This window comes from Polypterus senegalus, chromosome 5, assembly GCF_016835505.1.
Source record: "Polypterus senegalus isolate Bchr_013 chromosome 5, ASM1683550v1, whole genome shotgun sequence".
Lineage (NCBI taxonomy): Eukaryota > Metazoa > Chordata > Cladistia > Polypteriformes > Polypteridae > Polypterus > Polypterus senegalus.
The window spans coordinates 90,503,596-90,513,872 of NC_053158.1; positions in this window are offsets into that span (position 1 = coordinate 90,503,596).

Consider the following 10,277-nt stretch of genomic DNA (forward strand, 5'->3'; position numbering starts at 1 on the left):
GTGTAACATCAGATAATACCTGTTAAACACTTGATATCAAAACTATTACACATAATGCTACTGTTACTCCACTGTTACTCTAGTAAACCGCTAGTGTAGTGGTAACTGATGAAATTTTAGCTAGCTTACTGTAAGTTGGACAAATTTAGATTTCTAAACACAACTGCAAGTGCAGTACGAGCTGCTTCTTCATGCTTTCATTTTTTTGTTTTTATCTTTTCTGTGCTCCTGATTGATATTGACTTGAAACCATCTCTCTGCTGGTTTATGTAAAATTATCACAACAGGTGACTGTCAGTGATGTTAATTTGATGATTCATGAAACAGCAATAGCCACAATACAGTCAAGCTGAAGAAGTCCACCGCTTCGCTCCATTGATTATCACTTTGCAATACTCTTCAGTGAATAGTTAAAATTAAGGTTGTCAGAGGAGTTATCTAACTCAAGTTATGTAAACCAAGGGACACAAATATGTAGTTGGATTGGCTGTCCAGTGAGGTTCCTGAATTCTGGAGGTCTGCGAACCCCAAACCGGCCCCCCGACATTGTTCCTCTGATCATGGGCCCCATGCACATTGCGTGATCTGTGTATAGGGAAGGGCAGCTCTGGGCAGTCAATTAGGTGACATTATGTGAAAATAAATGCATTTCTGTAAAAAAATCAAGACTTTAGTGAACACACTGAAAGAAATACATATTTATACAATTGAGATGGCTCAAATACAGAATATTTTAAGCAGTTTTTGAAGAAGACTGCAGAGGCTAGAGGGTGGCCATTCCTGATAAAAGGCATACCACATGAGGAGCTTGAAAAACAGAATAAGACACACCTTTATATAATGTAGCTAAAGATTTTCAGGTTCAATGAAGCAAAAATGTAGCTGTTTGGCTGGAAAGTAAAGTGATACATCTAGTGTTAATCCTAATCTTCTTATCCCTTTCCTAATTCCATGACAATCTGAAAACATGTTTTGGGCAGCATCATGTTTTAAAGATGCTTTTCACTGACAGTAAACAGGGACTTGTCAGATTGAAGGGAACAATGGCTGCAGAGTTCTGGCAAATCACTGAGTAAGACTTGAGGCCACAAAAACACCAGTAGGAGATTCATTTTACATTGAGCCAAGTACAAGAAACATAGATACAGTAGCATGGGAAAATACAAAAAAAAAATGCCTAGAGCTAAAAACTGCAATAGCTGTAAAGTTGTCTTTAACAAATTATTACAGTATATGACTTCTTTAAGTATGTGTTTTTATTTACAAAAAATATTTTGTCACACAAGATCACCTGTTTAAATTGTTTACTATATTGTACGAAACTGTTGTCACTAGATACTTATTAGCTGATACCTCTTGTCGAACCAGGAATGAAAATGAACACAGACTTCATAAAGACAACAATTATAAAAACTACTCTTACAGATAAACCTCACCACTCTTCCTGCCAGATCTTGCTGTCATTTCATAGCTACGTGCCAACAATTTCTCCTCAGTTCTGCAACCTTCTAATCCAACAAAGCCACACTACTCCTTCAGTCAACGTCCCACCCACCATTAATGCACACTCACAAGGACATGGATGCCCCTCTCCTCCTGAGCCAAACTGTCCATCTCTGCTGTCCAGGTGAAGAGAGGGATAGGAATGTTCTTCAGTACTGAAGGTCATGATGGTCATGACTCTAGGATGCTCAAAATATGTACCAATCAATTACAAGTACATATTGTGGCCATGGCGCAGCTTCAGCCATCTCAGTTACAGGGAAAACACTTTGTTAGACAGTGCTCCATTACTAAAGAAAACACCGGGAGACTGCCAAACACTCTTTAACTTAGCATTCCAATGTTGAAGAAACACACTCTCAGGATGGCAGTTGTCAGTTCAACAGCTACTTTACCACATAAAGCATTTATTGCATGCTATTACAAGTCTTTAAAAGCTAGTTCACTCTCCTGTTGGCCTGTTCTCTCTTGTTCTGTGCAGACTGCCTCTGACCCACTCCCTGCCTCTGCTGCCCCCCTTTCTATCCAATTGAGTATTCTCAAGGAATACATCTACAAGTACTTTTAAACTCAAGAATTAAGAGTTGCTGTAACAGTGACAACTAGGAAGTTGTCTGCTTTGCTGTGCATAAAAGAAAGGAAATATATTGTTTAGGCTATGGCTCATTTTTATACATTTTCCTCACTGCTACACCAAGCAAGACTGTAAGACTGCCGGCAGACTGTTTGGTTGATGTGCAATAAGACTTCGTGTTTGCACTTGGGAAATATCTTTTTCAAAAAAATAAAAACATATATCTGAGGAAATCCTAGAAATGCTAGTTATACAGTCTATGAAAACCATGAGTCACAGTTTTCACTCTTGAGAATCACACATTTTCTGAAGGACTCGATGCTATGCATGATTTGTAAATACTACTTAGTGTATGTCTGAAGCATCACAACATGCACTTTTACAGTTGAAGCATCATGGATTACCATATCTAGATGCTGTCTTTTGCACCTTCTCACTATGTTAGTTTTCCAAGTTCTTTGCATAACCGCTCAAAGTTTCATGTGAGGAGCCCTGTGAATGAATGTTACTGGCTGCAGGAACTATCACTCTGTGATCAAATGGATCTATATAGTGCCGCGCCATTCTGCTCCATGCAGTTTCACATAGTTACCCCCTCCACCCTTCCCTCCTAATTTGATTGGATGTCACCTTATCATGCCACACATGTTGCTGTGTCACGAGCACAGAAGGAAAAATAATCTGTTCAGCTAGTGTCTTCTTCACAGTATAATCCCCCCCAGCGCCCCCATATAATAACTCCCCCACCCGACCATAGTATTTGGTGCAGTATTTTTTAATTCCATTTCTAATGCAGATCACTTCACACCCATACCATGCCCATTGGCAGAAACTAGGCAGAAGTGAGCGCATGGAAGAAGCAAGTGCAATTACAATTGGTGGCACAGGCACAGATTATACCCTGAACAAGTCTTATATGTTCGCAACACAGCAACAGCCACCTGTGACCCAAAAATGTCTGATTTAGGTTTAGGTGTGTGTGTTGTATGTAGCTAACTTTGGGGGGTCCTCTCCAGGGTTGCTTCTTACCCTGCACCTAGGGCTACCAGCAAAGGCATTGTCCGCACTCCTGTAATGCAGTACTGAAAGAAGCAGGAATGAAAATGTATGAATGTTGTTAGTTTATTCCAGATGTGAAATGCAAGAAAAAAGCAACAACAGCAAAATAAATAAAACACAAAAGATACGTGAATTGTAGCACAAAACTCCAATCTATTGTAAAAATTGTAATGTTTCTCTGTGTCTAGTGGTAGACAGAAAATGTTTTAAGGACTGGCATGAAAAATACTTTTAAAAGTAAAGGTTTGAAGGAGTATATAATTATGCCTAAATAATTACAAATTATTTACTTGCTGCTTTAGAGAGACATATAATGTGTGTGGATTTCTGTGTATATATAGATTTTTTAAAAATACATATAAAGCATATATACTGTAACTGCAACTGTAATACTTGTTTTAAGAGATTATTTTGGTGAAAGAGACAAAATGCTTATGCCAAACAGTACATAGTAACTTTGCAATGCTATAGGATTTGACATCTAAGCATAGTACAATGATAGGTGACAGAAAGGGGCACAAACGAAATCCCCATATGCATGTTTTTTAGTTGATATTGGTGTAAACAAAGGTTTTCAATCATATAAATATATATATTTTTAATTTGAACGGTTGAAATTATTACTATTTAGCCATTTGCAGCTCTGTTATTACATAAGCAAAATAGCAGCCAATTATTTTTGAGTATGTATTTTAGGTGAAATATTGCCAAAAAACCCCTTAGTGCATAAGGGTTAAATTTAAGACCATGGACCTGCCAGTACTATTTTTTTAAATAACTGCAGCAGTTGCTTTGTTTGTTAGGCATTACATTATGTCTCTCATTTTCTTACTTTTCCTTTCTCTTGATGTGGAAGAAAAAACAGAGTATTTAAAAGAAAACTCCATCATTGGGAGAATACACAAAATCCAGAGGTGCAAATCAAAACCACCAAGGCTGTGGGTTCACCCATATAAACAAACTACATCAATCATATAGTGTAAAATTATGTTCAAAATCTTTACAGCTACATTTGATTGCATAATGGGGAAAAGTTATTTCAAAAAACTGTTTTATGGTCTTCTATCTAACTTTATGTAACTGACGTATTTAACACTAGAATTCCTGAAGCCTACAAAAAAACTCGTAATCCCAGCCCACCTTAAATCCCTTTGTACCCCTCCATCAGCGTCTTTTGCTTTGTAAATGTGTCGATCAGCACAAGCAGCAAGCAGCCTGCTATCCCATCCCCCAACCGCCGGAGCTCATCTTGGGCAAAAAAGTCCCTTATCTGCGTGTATGGTGCCTGGAGTTGTATAGGGTAAATAATATATTGTCATTTGGAATACATACGTTTCATTTGTGTTCCGTGTCTACAACGAACTGTGTAAATTGAAGGATGAAAAGCAAGGCAGGAATTGTTGAACACATAACTAAAAAGAAATGTTTTTCATATTTCAGTAATAATTGACAACACACAAGAACAATGCAGCTGCACCAGGCATAAAGGCGAAAGATGGCACCGTTTTGATGCAGCAACAGGTCGGGTATCATCCTGATATTCAATGTGCCACACGCGTGTCCTTCAAAGAAAAAGCAGCACTTACAAAGCTTGCAGGGTATCGTGCAAAGTCCTGTTTTTGATTATATTTTCTGATGGTCTTTATATGAAAAATATTTACATGTTACTTATATAAAAGCCAGATCGAATGTTATTTACCTGCTGATAGACACATGTACAAACCAAAAACACTGATGGTAAGGTGCGAAGGGATTTAAGTTGGGCCGGGATTACGAGTTTTTTCCTAGGCTTCATGAATTCTATTGTTAATCACAATTACTTTTCATTTTCATTGTGATTCACTTCTCATATTATTGCACTTAATACCAAAACTCTTTCCTAAACTAACCTTGGGATGATCATTATACAAATAATGTAACAACGCAGGGACCTCTAGATGATGGGAGCACTGATGTGCAAATTTAATTTTTGAATACCTATTTCAGCTCATTATTTATATCAACAAATTAACTCTTCCAATTTTATAGTCTTTGGTTGTCAAAATGTTACAGCCCCAAATCACACCAATTGAACAAAATAGTTACTCACAATGTTAAGGACTTTTTGGGGGTTGGGGCACCTATCCCTACAGCCGCTAAAGCAGAGATGCCCTCCTCTCTGTTTTAGTCTGACAATCTTCTGTGCTGCATTCACTGCATTACCAGACTTCCCGACAACTTTGTGCAGCCGCTTAACCATCTGCAACTTACTAATAGTGCATATTGTTCATAATCAACACCAGCTACAAAGAACTGAAGATCTCAAAGTAATTGTTCCAGTTGCATAGATTTAGTTTTTGCAAGGTCATGCCTCCATAAGATTGTGGCTCTTAATTTACATCTTTTAGCTATCACCTCTCTCAAGTACTAGTTCCTGAAAATATCTTTGCCATGCCAATTCTGTAGCTGATAAGCATCAATCACAATAGAATTATATAAGCAGGATTTTGTAGGAAAAGAGAAAGAGCAGGATTATAGACTATTACAGGTGAATATAATGGAAAAGACCATATCTGCCAATGATACAATGAGACAGGAAGTATAATCTCCATGAGGAAGAATTTGGGATTTTCTCCAACAAATAAATTTGTTCATGCAATTTATCTTGGATGATTGGATTACAGTTAAATGCTATTTCAATTAAAAAATACTCCACAAAAAATTATATATAGTTCTTAGCCCATGTACTTTGTAATCATGGCAGAAACCAATTTTTAATCTCATGTTTTAATACAGAACTTGGCTAACAAAGTTTCTGCTAAAATACTCACCTAAGGTGGTTTCACTCAACCTTTATGGTGTCGTGACCAACTTTTTATAAGTGTCCTTTTGACCCAGAAAAGGAGGGGGTCACCCCTGGTGAATCAAGCATGAGCATCAGCCCCACTTCGTGACCCAACACCATTATAAACAATTGCAAATCGTGGCTAACTGGCAGCACTGATGGAGAAACACTGATCTAAGGTGACCAACACTGGACAACAGCAAACAATATTAAAAAATCTCACACTATTCATGTTGAATAATCCATATGTCAATTCATCCAGTCTTTAGTTCACAACATTCCAAACACTTGTGTTTTTACTAATATATTCTTAAATAACCTACTTGTGGAAAACGCTGCTGTGAACAAAAATAAAATGGGCTCAAACACAATTGAGCTCTTGAATTGAAGACCCACCTCCCCTCCTTATTCACTGGTTAGTCCAGCCCGGTAACAGCTTATTCATTGACTAGCTTGAATTTGATATGATATCAACAATGCAAAGTTTACTGAGAGACAAGTACAACTGAAAATTGAAAGTTAAAGAAAAGTGAGTGGAAATACTACGAGGAAGAGAATGTACCTCATACTTGTACATATCCGAGAAGCAGAAGGTCAATTCACCTATGTAATTTCACAGACTTCTACTATATAGCAGTGAAACACTCCAGTTATGGCTATAAATATAAATGTAACAATGGAAGTTGGGTCTACAAATCAAAGACTTGATCACATTTGTCCATTTTCTGGAAATGATTTATTCAACTATATTTTAGTAGAAATACATGTGTATAGAACATTGTGAGCATATGACTGGATGACTTTATATATGTGTTCTGCACTAAATCATGAGTTCATTTTATTTTCTTGGCCATCCTAAAAACTATATGAGGTAACTAATAAATAAACTAAAAGGTAAATAAAAATATTATTTTTGCATAGATTATTTCTTTAAAAATTATTTTATTTGAAAACCCCACTTCTTGTTTTTATTCTTTTCCTTGTGTAGAGTATATCATCTTTTAAAGACTAGAGTAAATGTCACAGATTACTCTAAGATTTTAATATGTTTATGTGACAAGACACTTTTGCTTAGTTGCCGGTTTAGCAGAGGACTGAGAATTATACCATTTCTAACATATCAGATACAAATTTAAATACTGAGTGGCTAAACCAATTACAAAGATGGATTAATATATCCACATTTATACAAGGGTGGCAACCTCACTTTGTAGAAATTACTTCATACAGTAAATAGATTTCATTATAACATTATTTGGCTCATCTTTGTTATTCTTTAGATTTCTTTACATTGTAACAATCATTAAGTTGAAAAAAATAATAAGTGCCCCCCACAGTTAGTCACATACATCTCACACACCGAGTCACAGGTAGCCGTTGCTGTGTTGTGAGCATATAAGACTTGTTCGGGATATAATCTGCCCCGATGCCACTGTCTGTCTTCCTCTGATCATTGACACTTTGCAACTCCACTGCTTGTCTGTAATTACCACTATATTTATTTAAAAACACTTTGAAAATAAGTGGCTTTTTTTAAAGTTGTCATGCTTACTCCTTATTTACCAAAACAGAGATGGGCAATACTCTGTGCATACCTCAGGAGATTTCCAATTTTAAATCTTCCAGAATTACAGTACATGGGCTGCATCTGAGTTTGTACATTCATACCATTTGTGTGCACTCACATTTCATTGATTGCATATTTTTGTTCTTTTTATATATGGATATTAAAATCTAAGCGATTTGCTTCTTCTTACCTGTCTATATTGCTTACTTTTTAAATTCATTTTTATTTCATTTTTCTTTTATTCAATGAATAAAGAGTAAATACACAAAACAAATTTTATACGAATGCATTCTGCCATTTGTGATTGATATAAACAATTTTATATTACATTTATTCATATACTTTGATGTTATTTTGAAGTATATGGTCCCTGGTAACTTTTGCTTGAAAGTTTACAGTTGATTTCATAAACTAGTTTTTTTTTTACTGTCAGTTTCTGATTAGCTGCAGCTTTGTATTAGCAGATGAAAGATATTCTAAAATATCCCATTTTGACCTTCACAATACTCCAACTGCTTTGTTTTGATAATACCATTAGGAACTATCCCTTCTGGTGAATTAGCTGAATTGTTCTTTAATTTAACATGATAACTGTTAATGTTCAAAAAGGATATAACTTTTATTTCAATTTAGCTACAATTAACAGCTATGGGTTATGAACTCAGTAAAAGAAATTAAAGGGAAATTCTATGTCAATTGTGTTAATAGCATACAACAGCCTTCCAGAGCAGTTTCAATACACCTTGGAATAGATTCTACAACTGTTTCAAACTGTGATAAATGGCACTATTCTTTTATGAAATAGCATATCATTTGTTCTTTTGGCTATGGGAAACACTTTCTCAGGCAGTACTCTCATTTCCCATTAACTGCTCTGCAGGGTTGAATAGGATGGCCAAAATAAATAGTTTACATTGTCATAGCAGAATATTCCACTACCAACAGAACAAGGTGCTTCTCCATATAACAAATAGGATCACATATAATTATTTTACACATTGGGTATTTACCTAGCCCTTCAAAGGAAAGCAATGAAGCTTCTGGACACATACTGTAGTTTTCTTTTAGTGTATGCCACCCTGTACTCTTCCAGCTGTTATGAGAAAGGTAAGGGAAAGATTAATTTAAGTGCATATTTTCTAGTACACTATGCCTTTATTTACTGATGATGTTTGTCTCTGACCTCTCCACCAATATTACCTTGTCTAATGAAACATTAGCAAACTCCTGTCAGACATATACTGATAGTCATCTCTCTCTCTCCCCACCAGTCTCTCTCTCTCTCTCTCATCATGATCTTTTCTTTGAGCCATGGCAGCCATAATAACGAGTAAATGGTTCTGACTGGCATTTTTAGAAATGACCTTAAAGCATGATGGAATATCAATTACTCATTTATCTCAATGACACAACCTGTGTAGAAGCATCGTATTGACTTAAGTAGCTGTTTTATTTTACCATTTACTTGTAGGTATTAGGAGATGAAAAACATTGATGTCTCTGGAGTTCACCATTATAAATAATCTCCTAGCCTTTTTCTTATAATCTGCTAATGGAATGATGCACCTTTCTAAAATAAACTCAGAGTGAAAAATAATTCCCTGCTTTTAATTCAGTTTTGAAAATATGTTTGGAAAAATGTTTTCCAGTAGGTATCTTTGTTTAAAATAGTAACTGGTTCATGCAGGGTCGTCCACAATAGCTGTGGAAGGTCACAATTGTTTATTTGCCTGTTTATATTTTTTTAGAGGCCATGCACTGAAACTGGGATTTTAAAAATATAAATAATACTAGCCAACCCGCGGCGTACCATACACCGCATAAATCAGGCCGGTTTTTTAATGATTTTTAAGCACAGGGAGAAAATTAACATTCAAAAAATTGGTAATGTAATAAATCAGCAAGAAAAGCAAGATTGTAACAAAGCATGGAACGAACCAACACACAGCGTCGTAACCGAAAACTCGGTTTTTAAAGACTGCTTACTTCATTGTGTTTTAACCTCAGTTGTAAAGCATTGTTTTAAGGATCCCATGAGATACCCCTTGTAAACCGTTTTACACACTGCATATGGCGATTCACCTCTGCGAGAAACATGCCTCTATGAACAGTCAACGTGGCTCAGAGGTGCCAGGAGTTGGTGGGCGTGGCTCCTTCCTGCGTAATACGCCATAGGTGTCTTACTTGTTGGCGGCTCAGTGAATCCACGCCCCTTCCGGCGTGCTTTCCATGGTTGGATTGCCTTAGTGAATTATATATATAGATACAGTATATGTTGTCATGCACGGGAACCACCTTCTTGGTTCTGACAAGGTAAGTAATACCACCTTGGGATGAGAGAGGGCATTGATTCATATGTCCAACGTCTGTCTGTCTGTCCACTTTTTACGAGACAACTACTTAACAGATTTCTATCATTTTTTTCTATAATTTGCTTGAACATTCCGCATCGCACTATTATAGTTCGGTTGCGGCACCGATTTATTCATGTGAATTCAAGAGACAGGCTGTGGGCCAAGGGGAGGGGGCGGTGGGACCTCAGGAGTAGGGAGCTGAGCAGGGTTAGGGACTCTGTTCGAGTCACTCTATCTCTCGTCACGTGTTGGAGCGTACCTTGCCTCCGCTTAGCTAGCCATACGTATTTGTTTACCAGACATTATCATTTAGAGATGGTTAAAGAGTAACATTTGATGTTTTTGAGAGAGAGAGATCACAGCTATGTGTCACTAATGCTATTTTCTCTTTTTTCC